Source organism: Heliangelus exortis, chromosome 2, assembly GCF_036169615.1.
Source record: "Heliangelus exortis chromosome 2, bHelExo1.hap1, whole genome shotgun sequence".
Lineage (NCBI taxonomy): Eukaryota > Metazoa > Chordata > Aves > Apodiformes > Trochilidae > Heliangelus > Heliangelus exortis.
Window position 1 is genome coordinate 106282992 of NC_092423.1, and position 20002 is coordinate 106302993.

The following is a 20002-nucleotide window of genomic DNA, read 5'->3' on the forward strand; positions in this document are numbered from 1 at the left end:
GGTTGGCTTCCAAATGTCAGTGATTTTATAAGGATGGGTAATAAAATCAGTCTTTGATATGTCCAACAGGGAAAAGAGTTTTCTTTATTAAAAAAACCCAAACAATAAGAAGCAAACCCTAGAAAAATAGAAAACAAAACACAAAACAAAAAAAAAATCCCCTCACCTCAAAAAAAACCCAAACCCAAAACAAACAAAAAAAACCCCACCAAAAACCAAACAAAAAAAAATCAGAAAAAAAAACCCAAAACCCCAAAACCTGCTTCTATTTAAACCAGAAGTTCTACAAAGTGCACTTCACTGCAGTCACGAGGTGCCAATGCTTACCCTTCCATAATCAGTTGTTAGCTATCATCTCCTGGCTTTGCTGGTAACTTCTCACCTTCTTAATCAAATTGTCACAAATAGGTCAGGAATTCTTACTACCCGGTTTTATTCAACAACACCTCTTTATCTCTTATTTGTTCTAAGCCTTATCCAATTTTCTCTTACTTTTCCATGTGCTTTGTCCTCATGACAATCACTTCTGTCTGATTACTGCTACAAGGCCGTGATTGCAATTCTTCACTGATGAGAGAGTTCTGGGACTCAGGAAAATAGAGTTGTATTCAAAAGTCTGCCAAAAACATTCTGACCTCAGACAGTGCATTCTGTAGACAAGTGCTGATACTTTTAGTCACAAAGAACATTCATTTACTGCAGGGATGAAAGACTAAATAGGAATCAGGGAAATTAACTCCAGAATGATGTTTTGGATTAGCAGGCAGAATTAATTTTTTACTGCTATGATTTTTTACTCATTTTTACCTCTTTTAAGCTAGTACCTTCTCTTATAGAAGACTGGAGGTGTATATCTGTCAATGATTGTGAGATGGTGTGTGACAAGCTTTCTGAGAAACTGATTGCACTCTGACAATGATCTGGTAAGTGCAAATAGAGGGTTAACAATCTTAGCTTATTAACAATGGACCATGTTGTTTTGGTTTCCTTATTTCATCATGGTTTTCACAGACTGTGTGTGTCACAATAGGCTTTATTTTACACCCTTAGTAAACCCAGTGGTTTCCTATTGTAGGATTATATGGAATGATTGTGGGTTTCCCTGGTCCCCCATGGGAATTCTGCTGTCTTTCCACACTGACTAAAAGGAGATGTGTTTTCTAGAGGGTAATGTATGAGCCTGGGAATTGAAGAATCCAGCTTTTATTCCCAGCTGTGTCAGTGCTTTACTTGGGGATTTCTCAGTGACTCAGTTTTACTAGAATAATAGTGTTGACTTGCTTTTTGAAAGGTATGCTAGGAAAATCCCTGGATTGTTTGCTGCTTTATGGAAAAATGAGATTGCCCCAAAAGCAGTGAGGGCATTCAGCAGATTCTGCAAGCAATAGCTGTAAAGTTACACCTTATGTTTTGGTGATTAGCATTGTGCATAAACTCCATATCATTATAGTCCCAGAACTCCTGGGTGCTCCCAGTGGGTCAAATCATAGTAGTGGGGCTGGTGTAGCAGTCTGGACACTTGAGTCTATGGCCTGTGGGCAGCATCTGATCTTGAATCTTTCTCAATTAAATTTCCAAGCTGTTTAAATTCTTCCCATTTTTTAGGTACCCCCCTCCCCCATGGATACATATACCAAATCAAACACACACACACTATTAAGACTGACAGCTTTAGTGTCCTCTTTGCTCAGACTGGGGAAAAAGAAAACAACAAAACAAGAAAAAAAAAAACTAAATAAAGAAACCCCCCCAAAATGGGGAACAAGCACAGTTTTAAAGATGCTATTCCCTTCACAAAGAAATAGTTCTAAGGGTTTATAAAGTACAAGATTAATTTGGTTTTATTCATTAGTGATATGGTGAAGTTAATTAGATCCAGGTTTGTTGGGCTTTTTTCCCAATACCCTCTACTTATATTATATGCCAAGAGTAGGTGTACAAAGCTTCCTCCTCTGCAATGAGACTGCTTAGGTATATAATCATACTAAAATGATGAAGGAGAGAAGACAGTTTCAAAAACTGTTTGGAAAAGGCTTTTTGATTTCTGAAGCTTTTAGTCCTGTATATGTGAGTATATTCATGACATCCATGCAGATATATATGTATGCATGGATGTATGTCCTTATGCACGTGCTATAGCCCTTTCAACCCTCCCCCTGTACACTGAAAAGACACAGCAGAGTCCCTTTCACAAGCTGCTTTATCTCACAAAGCATTCACATTTCCAAATTACCAGTTTTAATGAAGACAGCCTAGTCCTTTCACAAGGTACAATGACATAGGCATCAGAGACCAGCTAATTGCTCAGGCTAGTATCAGGTTATACCTATACTGCTCCACTGTGTATATTCACAGCACCAGCCATTGCTTCTGCTGTTCCAACTTTGTTTTTTTCTTTTTTTTTTTTTTTTTTTTTGCTTTCTACCCTGCAGCATCAGGGTTGCAGCAGCTCTGATTGCAACTACCAATAGACATGGTTGGCAGTGTGAAATGTAAAAAAACCCACAACCTACAGTCTGGATAGCTTTGTGGATAATATACTGCAACAACCAGCCATTTCCTGCCTGTGGCTGTGTCAGCTGAGCCATCCACTACAGTTTTTCATTGGTGGTATTTATTTATTATTTTTTTTTTCAGTGCCTATGAAATCAGGAATGGGACACAGCATGCTTGGAACTTGTCCAGAATGATGTTGAGTTAGTAGAATGGAAAGAAAATAAAAAGAACACTGACCCAATTTCTTTGACTAAATATACTGGGCCATAACAGCACTAGCTATGAAGGTGTTTATACTTTGAATCATTTTTCAGATTAAGTGGCTTAGGACAATACATGACAAATGGAGCAAGAGATCAGGGAGTGAAGCTTTTTCATCAGGCTCTCCATTAACTTCAAATGGCTCTTTATATCCCAGGTATCAAAGATTTGAAAGTCAGCTTCATTTTTTTCTTTCTGCTGTTTTTCTACCTAATTTCATTTCCCTGAGAGCTTGTATCCCCATTTTTTGGGTTTGTTTTGGTTTGATTTTTTTTTTTTTTTTTGGTACACATTTTAAATAAAGGAGGGTTGTTTAAAAAAAACAACCAAACAAAAAAACCACCCATTGTACTTTCTTTTATGTAGCAAGCACCTACATTTAGAATAGGGGAGGACTCTTCCCCTTGCTTTCCTGTGTAAGCAGAAATGCATCTGGCTGCATCTGGCATAGGAGAAACATAATAGCACAATCAGCTAGTTTTTCAAATGCAAAGTGAAGAATGCACTTAAAACCTGATAATCATCTAAACTGAACAGCTTGTGCCTACCTTTGGCTCCAGCAAGAAGGAGGGAGCCAAGGGGTCTGCTGCTCTATTCTTGGATCTATGTCCCAAGAAGGACCAAACCCTATGATCTCTGTCTCAGTTTCCTCATTCGTAAAATGGGGACAATGATCTGTCTCTGACTTTGTAGAGCACCTGGATATATCTGGATGCAAAGTGGTAGGACACAATGGGAGCCAAGCAGAATTGTTCTCGAGTGCCATATGTCCAGCCAGGTTGCCAGCATTCTGAACTAAAGTAGCCAGAGGAAATTATAGCTCCTCCCTCAAAAAACCCCCGCAACAAACAAAACACAACCAAAACCCAAGCCCAAGCAACGAGTAAAGGGTTAATTAAATGCTAATAAACAAAATGCATTTCAGGAATGCCTGGCCAAATAAATGTTCCCTCACAGCTCCCCACCTGCTGGTACTGGCAGAATAATAATAGTACCTGCAGTATGGTGCACTGCTCCTCCTCCAGTACAAGCCTGCTTTTATTGTCTTCTACAGACCTGCAACATGAAGATCCTATCTTATTGCCCTCCTGCTTTTCATCTTTCCTTTCCAGAGACCTACACAAAATGTTTAAAAATTGTAGAAAGAATTAGGCACTTGGATAGAATAAGAGAAAAATATAGTTATGTCTGGGAATTTGTATTTGACTTGAGCTTTTTTCTAATTTCAGAGATCATTCAAGCTGAATCCTCCACTTTTTTTTGACAGCCTTTGTCCTTGGCATTGAAAGTATCCATCGTGGGGAGCAGAGGGGCCCAGACCTGAAGAGAGAAAGAAGGGGTCAAACGCCTGAATGAAGGCAAGAAGGACATCTTGATCAAACTTGTAAACTTATCTGCCCAGGAGATTTTTCCTTTCCCATTCAACAGCAGGTGAGCATGAGCCAAGGAGCTTTGAGGTATCCTGCCTATTTTGGCAGAGAGACAGGGAAGAGTGGTCACCCTCTCCAAGATTGGGGAGTTCTGTGGATGAAAGCCCAGGCTTAGCTGTTTATTGGTATTACTCCAAGGAGCCTGAATGTATGAAAGTAGGAATCCCAGGATCCCAGCAATTTCTGGGTTGGACCCTAGCTGTCCTTTAGGGAAAGGCCCCTTCATACAACATTTTAACAGGCACCATCTGTTTTACAGTATATCCCTGTTGGCAGAGGCTGGGTGTGCAGGGCTAGAAGTATTATGGTACAAGGTCTGGGAACTGGTTTCAGGCAGATAAAATTATTTGGGAAATTTTTATTTTAGATGAGAGGTTTTTGTTGTATGTGAACCCCCAGCTAAAGCCTATTCATTGTAAGAACTGACAGAAGCAAAACTAGATGAAGGAAAACAGATGGCTGAAACGTGTTGTTGAAAAAAATCAATAGTCCCTCTTCTGATGCATCGATATTTGGGTGTGGACACATTCAGAATTGATGTTTAAATGTCAGCTGGGCCCAATTTGCAGCATTTCAAAGCTGTCTTTGTGTTTTGAATTCAGCAGGACTGAAGGTCAGGAGTCTTACTAAGTATTCGACTCCAATGATACACTTTACATTAATTTTTATTTAAAAATATCTTCTTTTATCTTGTTCCACTGGTAGTAGTGAGGTGGAAGAACACAGAGCAAGCTTAAATTCAAAGCTTGGTCAAAAGACAATAGTTGCTTACATTATCTTGACCCTAAAGCTTGCATCATTGGTCCTGAAAAATCAGATAGTGGCAAGCCTGAATTTTTCCAGTGTAGAATTACAGTATATCAGTAAGTTCTTTTTTGTCCAAATCTGCAAAGATGCTGTGGCAAATAGAACTCATTACTGAGCTGGTTGTTTTTGATATGTGCATCTTTTGTAGTAGAAAGAAGACTGTGAGGCTATTTAATAGAAAGTGTTGATAGAACAGAAAAGAACATAAAAGACATATTTCTTTTCTCATTATATATATATTGAGATTACCAGAATTTCAGTTAGCACAATGTGGCAAAGCTAACAGAAATTTAAACCATCTGAAGAGTTAATTATGCACCCTAAAATGCAGCTAAACAAGGGTTATATATGAAACTGTAAAATAATCAGTGTTCCATTGATGACACAAATAGATTTTTTCTAAAATTAATTTAAAGATGATGTTTCATTACTTTGAAATAGTTACTGAACAACTTTTTGGAGATAATTAATACAGAAATAATAATTCTGTTGTCCATTTCACAAACCTGAGCAAAGTACTCCCTTTTTTACATTGGGACTATGTCTCTATAGTAGGGACTTCATTAGTAGTAATTGAAGTTTAAATAAAAGGACATTATAAACAGGATTTTGGTTGGTAAATGCAAAGGGACAGTTTTAAACCCATTTACCTTGGCTGAAGTAGGTGTCAGTCAGTGTAATGCAGGAAAACTTTGCTAGGCACCAGTGGTAACATTTGCTATGTGTTTTGCAAAGGAGCAAAAGACTGCAGGAACAAAACTAATCAGGGTGGGGAAGTCAGGCTTCAGAGCTGTTCATATGCTACAATTCTCTTGAAAGTAGTAGAACTGGAGGGTGTTCAGAGTTTTTCAGGAGAGCTGCATTTATTTTCATCTCAGCTCTATTACATATTATGAGTGACAGATATGTGGCAAAATAGAGTATGGAAATTTTACTCTAAGTTCTGAACTGAAAAGATAGAACAATGCTTGTCACATTTCAAAAAGGCTACAAAGGAAAATCCTAAATAGTTAATGGAGGCACCAAAAGGAAACAAAATAGCCAAGCTGCATAAAAAAGCAAAAAAGCAACCTATATTTATAGCTGTAAAACAAGAAATCTTCAGAACTTTCTGAGCAATAGAGGACGGGAATTATCTCAAAATCCCAGACAGAAAAAATTAATTTGAAAGCATGCTTTTTTTTGAAGAAAACCTCAGACACGCTTGTGCTAAGCAGAGGATTCTGTCTGTGAGGAAGGGGTTAGGAGACACATTCAAAGAAAACATTCCCAGTTTGCATGGCACAGCCAGGGTGGGTTGCCCAGAAGATCAGGACAGGACACAGTTATGAAATCATGAAGACATGAAGGTCAGCTTGTCTAGAAGTCATGTCAACAGGATTGTGGTTAGGAATCAACCAGGCAGGCAGGCAATATAAAAACAGCTTCAAAAACCCATGTAGCAGAAAAAAAGTAAAAGGCAGGGAAAAAAAAAAAGAAAATAACTCAAGACCTAGGGAAATACAAGCCAGTCAGTCTCATCTCCATGCCCAGCAAGATCATGGAGCAGATCCTCCTGAAGACTCTGCTAAGGCACAAGGAAAATGTGGAGTGGTTGATGGCAATCAACATGGCCAGTGTTCAACACTGTCCCACATTACATCCTGATCACTAAATTGGAAAGATACGGGTTTGAAGGATGAAACGTTCAGTGGATAAGGAATTGGCTGGATGGTTGAACTCAAAGAGTTGTGGTCAATGGATCCAAATGGAGACCAGTGGTATTCCTCAAGGGTCTGTACTGGGACCAGTGCTAATTAATAACTTTGTCAGCAACACAGGCAGTGAAATGGAGTGCACTCTCAGGAAGTTTGCTGATGGCACTGAGCTCTGTCATCTGGTCTACATGCAGCAGTGAAGGGACCCCATCCAGAGGGACCTTGACAGGCTTGAGAAATGGGCCTGTGCAAACAATATGAAGTTCAACAAAACCAAGTGCAAGGTCCTGCACGTGGATAAGGGCAATTCCAAGCACAAATATGGTCTGGGCAGAGAATGGATTGAGAACAGCCATAAAGAGAAGGAGTTTGGTGTGTTGGTTGATAAGAGGCCCAACATGAGTGAGTAATTTGCACTTGCAGCCTAGAAAGCCAATTATATCCTGAGCTACATCCAAAGAAATGTGGCCAGCAGGTTAAAGAAGTTCATTCTGCCCCCCTACCCTGCTCTTGTGAGACCCCACCTCAGGTATTTTGTATAGTTCTAGAGCTCCCAACAAAGGAAGGTCATGGAGGTGTTGGAGTCAGTCCTGAGTAGGGCCCCGAAGATGATCAAAGGGTTGGAGTACCTTTCCTATGAAGACAGGCTGGGAGAGTTGGGCTTGTTCAGCCTGGAGAAGAGCAGGGTCGAAGGAGACCTTATAGAGGCCTTCCAGTATCTGAAGGCTCCTTCAGATAAGGTTTGTTTTTGTTTTTTTTTTTTAAAATAAAACTGAGAAGGAGCTTTTAATACAGGCGTGTAGTGATAGGATGAGAAGGAGCAGTTTTAAGCTGAAAGAGGGTAGATTTAGATTATATATTAGGAAGAAATTATTTCCTGTGAGGGTGGTAAGACACCGAAAGTTGTTGCCCAGAGAAGTTGTGGCTGTCCCCTTCCTGGAAGTGGTCAAGGCCAGGTTGGATGGGGCTTGGAGCAACCTGGTCAAGTGGGAGGTGTCTCTGCCCATGGCAGGGAGGGGTTGGAACTAGATGATTTTTAAGTCACTCCCAACTGAAAACGTTCTATGGTTTATAAGTAAGGCTTGGTATTTGATATAGGAGTACTAGAGTCAAAGATGAAGATACAGCTTGCCACGTATTTGTTTAAATCAAAGATGCAGGGATGGAAACATACTGTGAGATACCCTCTCTGAAAGAAAGCTGGGTCCTTCAAAGATTCTTCAGCGCTGCCGTGAATTCTTCAGTCAGAAGGATGTATTTTATTTAGAAGTCTCCAAGAGTTGAAAGAAATTATGTACCAGGTTTTTCTTGTCTGTTTTACAATTAAATTAATTAGGAAATAATATGAGCTTTCTTCTCCTCATTTATTCTGGGTAAGATGAAAGAATAACTAAACAGAGCCCTAAAGAATCAAACCAAAAGAAAACAGGATCGTCTGCTTAGAGACAAGTCATGTCTTTATTATTGTAAAAGAAAACTTCATTCAAAAAGATCAGTTTGACTTTCTTGGAATGACATTTTACTTTGCAGAGATTATTAGTGTTTGTTTGGTTGGCTTGTTTGTTTGTTTGCATTAGAGGAGTCTGCCAAAGCATATTGACTTAAAACAAAAGTCACCTTGCTCTCAGTTGGAATAGCCCCACAGTGGTGCTTGATTTTCAGGCCTAACCAGCATTGTGTTTTCTTGTTATTTGAAGGTATTTGAAAGTTCAGGTTGTCCGTATTCTTGACACCGCTAACCACTGGCCTGCTTCTTGAGCTTAGCTATTTGAAACATAACATTCTCTACGACATCTCCCCCAGTGTTTAAAAACCAAATGCATTCCCTACCCCCATATTCCTGTTAGATTTTGTGATTAATAGTCCATTGCTTTGAGTTTATGACTGTAGAGGCCCCCCATGGCATCATTGTCTCAGTAATGCTGCTTACTCCATGTGTATTCTCTGTGCTGTGGGTAAAGGGTAAGACTCATCCCCCAGGCTTATCTCAGCAGTATCTCCCACAAACACATCTCTTCTTTAAAAGAAGAAAGAATCTATGTTTTCTGCTAGCTTAACTTTGTCTAGACAACAAACGCAGCCACGTCTCCTGTAGCTGATTTAGCTACCCCACCTGACTAAGCAAAAGGGAATGTGATTCGCAAAGATTTTCTCTTTATCCTGTGTTTGTCTTTCTAACTTCTTTGGCTGCTTATCTGTGCTTGTACTTGTGAAACCTGGGAAACTCTAAGCAGCTATCCCACACCGCAAGCTACATGCCAATCACCTCAGCAGGGCTGTAGTAGAGGTAAAATGAGACTTTGGAGAGTCTAATGAGTAAAGTGCAGTGGAGATGAAGCATTTCTCTTCCTTTTCCATTTCAGAAGTTCTTATTGTTTCTTCATGGGATACAGTTTTATCTGCTGGCTGTAGCTTATACAACAGCCAAGTGTTTTTACATCTCAGGATAGGTGTTTTTCTGCGTTCTTATTAATTTAAAGCAATAAATATCTTGATGAGAGTGACCTTCATTATACCTTATACCTGATCATTGCTCCCGGTGGGCTCCATTACCTCAGTGAAGGCTATAGGCAAAGTTCACTCAATAATTAGAGGGACTGGAGTTGTTGTGGTCTGGGAACTTGACACCCCTGCTGTGCTGAATGGCAGCGTACAGATGAGGGATTTGAAAGATAAGAGAACAAATGAAATTAAGGCTGCCTGAGGTCTGCTTTGCCCATTAACTTGCAAATAAGGTGAGTGCACAACAAAAAAGAAGCTATCCTTTTCCTAAGTAGTAGTAAATCATTCCCCCTTGGACTGTGTTCTAACAGGTGGATGTGAGCTCTCATATTTGACTCTAACCTAATATGGTGAATATTGTAGAATAAAAAAATACTGTTATGTGTCCCCTGACAGGTCTAGTACTTCTTCAACAAAACTTGCTGTATTTTTCTGTGCTAACAGTTGTCTAGAAAAGAGATTATACGTAAAAATTTATATATTATAAAACATGTACAACGTATAAAAATATTTTATGTAAATTGGTATAAATTTTAGTGAATATAAAAATCTTTGTTTTATATACATATATATATATACACATATATATGCAATTATAAAAATTGTGTCAAAATATTGATGCTCTCAGGCATACAGTGTGATCCTGGGGGTGTCCTACACAGGGACAGGAGTTGGACTTGATTATCCAGATGGGCCCCTTCTGACTTGGAATATTCTATTAATCTGTTATTCTATGTTAAATATATATATTTGTATACATATATGCACATCAATATGTATGTGCACACACATCTGAACAAATCAGTGCACAGCAAGGATACTTAATACAAGGAAAAAATATTTCACTGTTACATTCATGGACAGAATCCATGTGTTCAACAGCATTGCCCTTCTAAAATACCACTTATGCCTGCACTGAAGGACTATTTGAAGGAGTGACCTACAGATAACCTGCCCTACAGTACTCAGACACAGACTTATAGAATCGTTTTGGTTGGAAAAGACCTTTTAAGACCAGGAAGATCAGTCGTTAACTTGGAACTGCCAAGTCCACCACTAAACCATGTCCCTGAGCACCACATCTACATGTCTTTAAATACCTCTGTGGGTGGTGACTACATCACTGCCCTGGGCAGCCTGTTCAAGTGCTTGACAACCCTTTTAGTGAAGAAGCTTTTCCTAATATCCCATCTAAACCTCCTTCAGCACAATTTGAGGACATTTCCTCTTGTTCTATCACTTGTTACTTGGGAGAAGAGATGAACACTACATAAACCAGGTCAGGGCCCAGGGCAGCTCTCATGGTACAATGTGGATAGCCACGGAATTTTTCTGAGCACCTTCTGGAAAGACTTAAGCTTGGATTTTCTAAGGAACTTAATGCCATAGATGAATATAACTGAGAACTGGGGCCCAGATATGAGTGAGGATGAACTTTGATGGACTTTGTGCAATGCTGATCTGCTAGTGAGTAACACAGCCTAACTCTGTGCAGTGAATGGTAGTAGTGGGTTTTGTGGCTTCTGCTCATCCCATGCAGCCTTTCCTCCTACAAAAAACAAAGTATGAGGTGATAAGGTGGCATACACCAGTAGCTTCCCTAGTGAGAAGCTGAGAGCTGCCCAGACTGACCATACCAGCCTCTAGGTCCTTCTGGCCTTCCAGAAACCAGCAACTTTCTACATTTCCCATTCGGAAGCAGTCTAGCGGCCTCGCTCCAACTTTGCAATGGGATTAACTTTTCTCAGTTCCAGACGTCTCTGAATTCTTTGGTCTTTCACAACACAGTAGTTCTCTGGAAATGTTCTGCTTACCTTTCATCTTTCTGCATTTGTTCATGTTAGCATCTCATCCCACTGCAATCCCCAAACCTGGAACAGTGGCCTGCATGTAAAGGTGCTCTAACTGCACACAAAACCTTACCAGCCATGCAGGCCTCTTCCCAAAATGTGACCAAAGCCTTCATCTTTTATATTTATATATTTTTTAAGCATCCCACTTTCCTGGAGAGTATATTAATAACAAAACCCTTGGTTAGGTGGCCTTGGTGAGGCAGCTAGGAAAGTGAGACTGCTGTTCATCTCCCCTTTTGCAGCAGTGTCTCTGCCCAGAGAGGAATGTCAGATCCTCCACTCACCCTTCTAGCATGTTCTTTCAAATCAAATTTCCGACTGAGGGGAAGCAGCCAACAGAGCCGTTCTCAGATAGCACAGTAATGGGTGCCAGTTTCCTGAGTCTCCCTGAGGAGCCCAGCCTGCCCTTTTCTGAAGGAGCAGGGGGCCTGGGCAGGCAGAGGGGGGTGAATAATTTGATTGAATACACCTATTTTTTGGTGAAGGATTAGAGAAGAGCACAGCAGTATTGGAGGGGGGTGTTACTGTGAATGTACACAGGGCAGGATGGCAAAGTTCAGTTTTTAAAAATGGTGACATCTTGAACAATGCTCAGGCCTTCATCTATTTCTTTCCACAACAGTCTTTTTTTCACCATTATCTATGACAGTTTATTTTTCAAGTGGGAGCAATTCCTCTGCCCAGGTTGCAATAAGCAGCGGTGCCAGGAGAAGTGGGGGTGTGGTGGGCAAAAATTAGCAGCAGGAAAAGAAGGTAGGTGGGAACTCCCAAAGCTGTCCTAAACCCCACTGCTGCTGAGTGAACAGCTATTGCCAGAGGCTGCCACTAATTGCTTTTGTCATGACAGCAAATGTCTCCTTGATTCTCTACCTAGCTCTTTCCATCTTTTCTTTTTTTGGATGCTATTCCTCAGATTTTCTTCCCCTCTCTGTCCTTTTGCCAGCATCTTTTTGGATCCTCTGCTCACAGAATGTATTTTATGTTACAGTCACCAAGGACACGAGATTATTCCGGCCACTCCTTGTTTCATTATATTGCTGAAAGAATCCTCCCCTGCATTTGTTTCTTCCTGGAGATTACTCCTTTGTTTTGTGCTGTTTGGATGTGGTCTCTGACACACTCAATGCTGTTGGGTGTTTAAGGGCCACCATGTTGATCCTGTCTGGTCACCAAGCTGTCACCAGCCTCCATGTCCTCCTGTTTGTGTGACTGTGGGTAAGGCAAGATAAGCAGAATGTACAATGTGTTAAAAGGAAATTTATACCATATTTGACAGCATTATCCAGTTGATAGCTGCCAAGAATATGACTGGCATAATTTTCTTGGGTCTTTCTCTGATCTCAGATGTAAATTTGATATGTGTTCAGGCAAGCACGTATTTCAGAAGAATTTTTCAGAAGAATTTATTCCACATATAGCTGTATTAGAAGTATTTACTCTGCTGAACTGAACTCCAGCAACTGAACTCAGAATTTCTCTTTGTTTAAGGTGAGTAATCATGGTGTCATCTTTAATAGTCCAACTATTTACAGGAACTGGAAACTAAAACTCCCAACTGTGAACATTCAAGAAATTTTCTTCCATGATCCAAATGAAAAAGAAACCTGATAGAAGTCACATATATACTTGTACGTGAAAATAGCCCACCTGTGTTAAAATCTGTGGTTAGGAATAGGAACATTGTTTTCCTTTTCAGTTCTGATGTGATACTACTGCAATGATACATTTTGAACTGAACATCCCACACCTTCTGCTTTTAAAAAGAACAACTCTACACTGCACCTTCTTAGAGAAAAATTTTCAAAATATTGCTCTGCAGGCATGTAACACCACAACTCCAACTAATTCCTAAATGTACTCTGTGCTTATACTCTTGTGCTTTAAATATTTAAAGAGGAATTTTTTGAAGGAAGCAAAGGAAGCTTTACGTATCATCTCACTTTTGTGAACTCTGTACTCTAAAATATTGTGGTATCAAATATACACACATCCGGTATTTGCCATTTTCCATATTTGTTATATGCTTTGCCTAGGGAAATTTCTATGCTCCTTCTTGATGGAAGACAGACTATTTAATTAGTTTAAGTAAATATATGATATGTTATTGTCCATCACTGCTTGTATAACAGAAGATGGTACAAACTCACTCACCCCTATGTATTCTCCAGACAACATGAAAACATAAAAAACCAAAGAAACATTCAGAGAGCACAGAATGAAAACTACAAAAAAATTAACTTTGGATTTTAAAAAAAAAAACCCTGTAAAATATTAGAAGTTTTCTTCTATGCAGAGGATGTGTGGAAATAAAAAGAGTGAGCAAAGACACAGGGCCAAAGGAAAATAGTGTCCTGGATCCCTTTGGTACGATTTGTCCAGGTGAAGGACCACTTTATTTTCTGGCGTGAGGTCAGCTCCATTATTTGCTTTCTCAGAGTCAGAGATTGACTGTAGAAATATCAGTGTGCTTGACAGAAAGGAGTCAAAAAGAAAACAAAGCATCAGGATGACAAACTGGTTTACTGGCTGCTGGACTGAGTTAACACCTCACATGGGGCTGCCTGACAGCGCATGAAAGGGAAGTGAAAGGACTGCAGGGTGAAGGGGACTTTTCACAAGCCTGAAGGTTCTGTGTCCCTGAACTTTTGTTAAAAAATATTATAAAATTTTGGAAAAAAAATACACAGTAGCTGATACCATTGAAAGGTCAGGGATTGCTCAACTCCAAAGCTATCTTATCAGAAAACAAGTTGAGAGAAGGGGTAACACCCAGGGCTGGAAAAGGAAACATGAGGAAAGGGGAAGAAGGAAGACAGACAAATGTGTGTGACATCTTGCAGTTTGAGAAAAAACAAAAAAATTGTTGGTGCTTCCCAGTCAGTCACCAAGACAACAGCAGATTGGATTTGGAGCTGCCTGTAATAATTTATGACTACTTTGTCTTGGTTGGATTACTGTGTTGTTTTGTCTGCTTGTGTTGGATTCATTAGCATGGCAAGAGCTTCAGCCAGAAAGACAAGGTAGAGAGAGAAAAGGGAAATTTAGGGATCTGGGGAAATTTGGATCTACAAAAGTGTGATACAAGAAATACTACTGAAAGTGGAAAAGGTTATCACCATTGTTTTGAACATGACTTGTGCTATGATTTCTTCCCAGTGACAAGAAAGAAACACACACAAAGTTTCCTGTATCCATTGCTGATCTCAAAATCCCAAAAATAAATCTCAAAAGCACGCTAGGACCCAGCAGGACCCCTTGGCCCTGACATCCAGCTGGAAGGAGAATCATGGTGGCTTTTTTTCACCCCTGAAGGACAGGGTGGCCGGCCCAGAGCTTGGAGAAGTGGGAGGCAATAGACAAACTGTAAAGGTCCAGCAGGAGCTGTGTCACAGCAGTGTGGTAAATTTTGAACACAGGAATGACAGCAATTGTGGGGAAGCTGAATACAGCTGCCTGAAAAGATGATTTCAAAAAGTAATCTGGCAGTGGCATAGCAGAGGTAGACAAGCATCAGCCAACATGCTGCTCTTAGCACTTCAGTTGGTTGGAGGATGGAGAGATGGTGGTGAGAGAGGGTGCCCTTTCACAGCAGGAAGACAACTGAGTGACAAAAATCCTATCAGTCCATTCCTGCTGGGATACCCACACCTATCAGAGGCAAAGATGGTAAATAGTACACTGGCAAATTGCTCACCATATGGTTCAATTTCCTTTGGAAGTAGAGTGTGGCAAGATGCTGAAAAAACATCCTAGAGCATGTAAATCAAATGTAGTGTTATGGCACTGGACCTGCTAAGTTTGCTTGTTCAAAAGCTGAAGGTTTTACTGCCAATTGGCTGTCCTGCCAGCTTCCTTTTCTGGGACATCTCAGAGGTGTACTAAACCCTCCAAACAACAATAGTAAGAGAGTGTTAACGATGGCAGGGAAAATTCTTTTGCACCTCTGAAATGGAGGTGCAAAAAAGGGTGCACCAAAAAAGGGTGGAGAGTTTGTCTGTTCTCCGCATATAAACCTACCCAACTTCATTACCAAAATAACCACACTTCCACCCAATTATAAAAAAACAAACAAACATCACTCCTCCACTCCTCCTCCCTTCCCACCACTGCATGCCCAAGTTTTATGGCTTCAGTGAAGTGACAAATGTGAGAAAGGAGAAGTTTGGTATGTGCTGTGTTTTGCACATTGCATTGATTTTATTACCTCTTACTTTTTAAGCTGACAAGGTAGAAAATACCCTGTCCAAAGCATACAAAGGACCAGTTCAACATGGGGGTGTCTGAACAGTTGAAGTTAGTGCACATCCCACACAAGTGTATTTGTGGATATAGTTTAGTGTTGTAGCCTAAACATTTGAGTTGAACCATCTCTGCATTTTCCCTAACTTTTAGCTTTCCCTTTCAAAGATATTGTGGCAGACCTCTCTTTCCTACCAAGGCTGGGGCCAGCGTAGAATTCCACTTTAGGATTACAATAATAAACTTACAAAAACATAAAAAAGGAAAGTAATGGTAACTCTGAGCCATTCATCATTTTTCTTCACTTCTTTTTTTTTCCCTACAACTATTGCAGTAGCCCTTTATGAACCCCAAATGTTCCCTGCTCTTCTGTGGTGAGCACTTTGTGAATTGTTTATTAGGTAGAAAAACTGTTTCTGTCTCTCAGGACAGGCATCAGTAGAAGATATCTGGGACTAGTACTCCGTGAAGAAAGTACCTTTATGCCTTAAGAACCAATGAACTGTTCCAAATGATCCAGTGCCGTGAACCATGCTGAACTGAAGACCAGCAAATGTTACCTTCCATCTCCTCTAGTGACTTTAGTGTTGTCTTCATTATCATCTTCTGTTCTCCCTTGCCAATTCACTCAGCAGTTTGCCTCCTGTGCTACATACCAGCTGACAGATGTATCCTTTTCATTTCACATACTCTTAAAGCCTTCGGCACTGCTTTCTGGAGATATTTATACAGCTCTGGGCCCCAGTTGCTGAAAAAGTACTTTGTAGTGAATATTTGTTACATGTTCTACAAGATCCCACACACTCTTTCTTTGCATAGAGTAAAACAAAACAAAGCAAAAAGGTGTCAATGCTTTGTACATATTTCGTAATATACATAAACACACAGTAGACCTTGCTAAGTCCTGGCTGTCTTCAAAGTTTTTCTCCTTAACAGTACGAGTTACAGTGGGAACAATTTTCACGCATGCAACAGTGACCTCAAAACTTATCTATGGCCAAGTTTCCTCATTTCCTATAAGCAAAGAGAGTGGGAGAATGTCTTCCTCCTACACATCACAAGACATCTCTGTGACCTCATCTCAAACACTGGAAGAGGAAGGATGTCAGTGACAAAACACACAGCTGAGTCTGCTCCCTCACAGTAGTCACCAAGAGTTACTCAGTCACATGCTTATCCTGCTGGCGTAATTTCTTCCTCTTATTTTAATTGATATCGGTCAAAGTGCTGGACTGGTATCAAGATCACTTTTACCTTGAAATTCTCTTTTCTTCTGTATGTGTGTGTTTCTCTTTCAGGATACCTGATAAGTATATTTGCTACCTATTGAATAAACAGCTCCTGGCTCTGCTGGAGGAACGTGGCAGAATCTGAAGGCTCTTTTGCTGAGTATTTTACCTCTGCTGTCTCATTCAGATGATCCATGTAGAAAAAGAGATAAACACATAATATTTGAAAAATGCCATAAAAGAACCCTTAAGGTAAAACAGCTGGCCTTTGCTTAATTTTCTAGGGCACCATTTTAATAAACATTAGTCATGGTTATTGTGGAACATTTTATCAAGGATACATCATTTCAAGCATTCCATTTTTAGTCCATATTAGCATAATAACTTGCGTTATTAGTATCATTTGAGATGTTTTAAAGACATGGTTGAAGAATAAGAAGTGCAGGCTAGAGACTGTCTGATTGCCAGTTGCTTGTCTTGTTTCCCAGGGCCAATTAATTTCTTCCATTTTTGCCTTTGTTTGACTTATCAAAATAAAAATGTGCTGCTGTCTTTCAGAATCACTTAGGCTCCTTGTTCAGGCTTTAGAGGCACATAGCAACATGAAGCACATTCATGCAGATTAAGTGCTCTTTGGAGTATTAGAAACCACTTAATCTGTATAAATATGCTTCAGGTTGCTCAGTTTTTACACCACCTTGAGAAGGAACTGCAGTGGTTCAGAAAAGTGTGTGATGCATTATTTAAAAGGAGATATATAATCCATGATAAGTTTATCTTCCAAGTGACTATTGTCAGAATCATAGTTTATTGTTTTGTATGTTTGTAGTTCATTGCACTGCGTTAATGCAAACGACAAATTTCCTATTATATACTCTATTACTTTCAAAATTCTGTTTTTATCATTGTTGATTTAGAATATAAGCATGAGAGATGTATGAGTACTGGGCAATTTTACTTTACAAATTCATACAGCAGGAAGGATTTACACTTTTAAACAGAAAAAGGTAAACAGTATTTATTTTCTCATCTAGCTAAATATGTTAGTCCATGCATAAAAAAAGCATATCTTTTTAGTTTCCATTCACTCTAATTTTCATTTGCAGAAGGGCTGAAAAGAATGAGGTATGAGACAGGACAAAGAGCAGCATATTGGGATGTTAGCTCTTTTGCTTTTGGGGTTTAGAGTGTCATTTAGTCTAATAACTCTTCACAGTATAGTTTAATTATTGCCAAAAATAGAAAGCATGGTTGTATTGTGCAGCCTTCCCAGAGGATATTTTATGTATCCTGAGATAAATTTAAGGTCTATACTTAATATATTTGCAACAGTAACTGTGTTGTATTCTGAAATCCCTTGTTACTGAAATGCTTGCCACAGCCATTTGTAAGCAGGCGGTGACATGGACATGACAGCACTCATCATAAAATGAGTTTTAGGGTCAATAAATACCTGTTGTGGGAAAAAAACCTACACCCTCTGATGCTTTAGTAAATGCCATTCTTCCCTACTTGTATTTCTGGAGCTATTGGTCTCCTGAGTTGAAGTGTAGCAGCCATTCCAGGTGTGGTAAGTCAGTGCCAGCAACTGGACATGAGTGCCATGCCCCCCTGCCCTTCACCACTGAGGTAAATCCTCCTTTTGCAGGGGATGTACAGCTGCAAGACAACATGTCAGTGCTCATCACTCCCTGAGGTTTTCCTGCATGAGCAATAATGACCACAGTGGTTTATATTCCAGCCCTGAAGCAGGATTTCCCCTGCCACAGTGATCATAACCTCCCTGTGGTTTTAACAGGGGCTGGCAGGGCTGCTGTGTTTCCTGCCCTGGTACCTGTGATGGAGATGGTGGCAGCAGGGGAATACTTATCTGTGTGATAGGGCAGGTGGAAGGCTTCTTTGAAAGACATTAAATGAGACTTGCAAAAGGCAGAATGTGGCCTGTTAGCTGGGTGCAGGGTTGAATCTTAGCTTCCCTCTGATTCTTTCACATAAAACAAATGAGGATGTGACCTTAGTTGTGGATGGGAGAGTCATGTGTCTGGTCTGGGTCATTTAATTGCCCCTGTAACAGAGTTCTTTGTTTTACAGAGGCTCGCAAATTAACAAATTTGTTTTAGGAAGAATTCCAAATTTTCTCTTTTTAAAAAATAAATTAAAAAATTTACAAAGAAACTCTAGAAATTCTGGTCTCTTGATATGATAATTGCTACCCAACTGTAGTAAACTGGGTTAGTAAGGCTTCTCAAATTATTTCAAAAAATATTTTTTTTAAAGGTGGGGTAATGTACTTCCCATATTTTAAATCCAACTTAAGGTAAATGCTGCACTGTTTATGAATTGCACAAAAAATACTAACATTCTTTCCACTGTAGGCTTAGATTTAATTCTCTGGGTTATATCCAGTGAAAACACTTAATTGTTATATGGCCTTCGTTATGCAGAGACCTCTTCTCCAAAAGTCCATTGGAGGAATGGGCTTTAGTATTTTTTGTACTGGATTTTACTCTACTGTTAGTTGTATAATTCTTGATCTCTGCAAACGTGCTTTATTGTCTGGATCATTTAATTTTGTTAGGCAAACGTGCTTCATTTTTTAACGATAAAATGCTAGCATGGTCTTCAATAATAACTGCTTTTCCTTTCAGAGCAACTGATGCGTAAAGTCTAATCTTTTGTAGTTGAAGGAAGATGTTCTCTAAGAATTGATTTAGGGTCTGCCTTTGTCTTACTAATTTTTAATTACATGCAGTCAGACCTGATTAATCTGAATTAGTATGCAAAGCCCCTTTTCAGAACTAAATAAAATCAGATTAACAAGTAAAGGATACATACAAGTATGTGTTATAAGGTTGGTTAAAAGTTAAATCCTTCTTATTCTTAAACATACAGACATTTCTGCCTGAAGAGTTTGTCTTTTAATTGGCTACATAGTTGTTTTATAGAGCTTTAATTCCATTTGACTTTTGAGTGAAGCATCTAGGCATCATAATAATATTATATAATAAAATGCCTTTGTAGGTTTTTATAACTGAAACTGGACTTAACAAGATTAGTTCAGACGATGCCTTTAGGAACACAATTGTGTTTAAAGAGTTGGCATTACGTTGTAATTTCAGAAGTCCTTTTGATTTTTAAGAGTTGGTAATGCAACCTGATGTAACTTAGCAGCAGCTGCAATGAGGGTAAAGCCCTCTCCTTCTCTCCAAAGTCTCCTTCCCTCTTGCTTCTGGATGCTGCCTTATTTTCTACTGATTTTGGTGCTTGATGGAGCACAACACAGCACCTCAGCTGACTAAAATGGCAGACAGTAGCCTGGCAAAAGACTGAATATGAACTTTTTTTTTGCTGGTAAAGTGAATTAGTTTACCTAGAGATCAGCCAAGCACTGAAGCTGCTGACATGGAAGGGAGAGGGCACATACGTAGTGAGGGGGCAGGAAGGGGAGTGGAAGTAAGAAAAGGAAGAGGGGGGTAAAAATTTCCACG

The 20002-nt window shown here is 39.6% G+C and overlaps 1 long non-coding RNA gene across 6 annotated transcripts; it reads left to right on the forward strand.

Annotated features, from left to right (window-relative positions):
* Positions 1-538: 538 nt before the first annotated feature.
* Positions 539-19167, forward strand: LOC139793150 (uncharacterized). 6 transcript variants are annotated; one of them, XR_011724520.1, is made up of 7 exons: positions 539-923; positions 2638-2914; positions 4025-4188; positions 11990-12534; positions 14203-14335; positions 15713-15953; positions 16234-19167. It is a non-coding gene; the product is annotated as an uncharacterized lncRNA (long non-coding RNA). The 6 variants fall into 6 exon arrangements; XR_011724522.1 differs by lacking the exon at positions 14203-14335 and having other exon boundaries at positions 540-923; positions 11990-12261; positions 12391-12534; XR_011724523.1 differs by lacking the exon at positions 14203-14335 and having other exon boundaries at positions 540-923; positions 2638-2696; positions 2811-2914.
* The last annotated feature ends 835 nt before the right edge of the window (positions 19168-20002 follow it).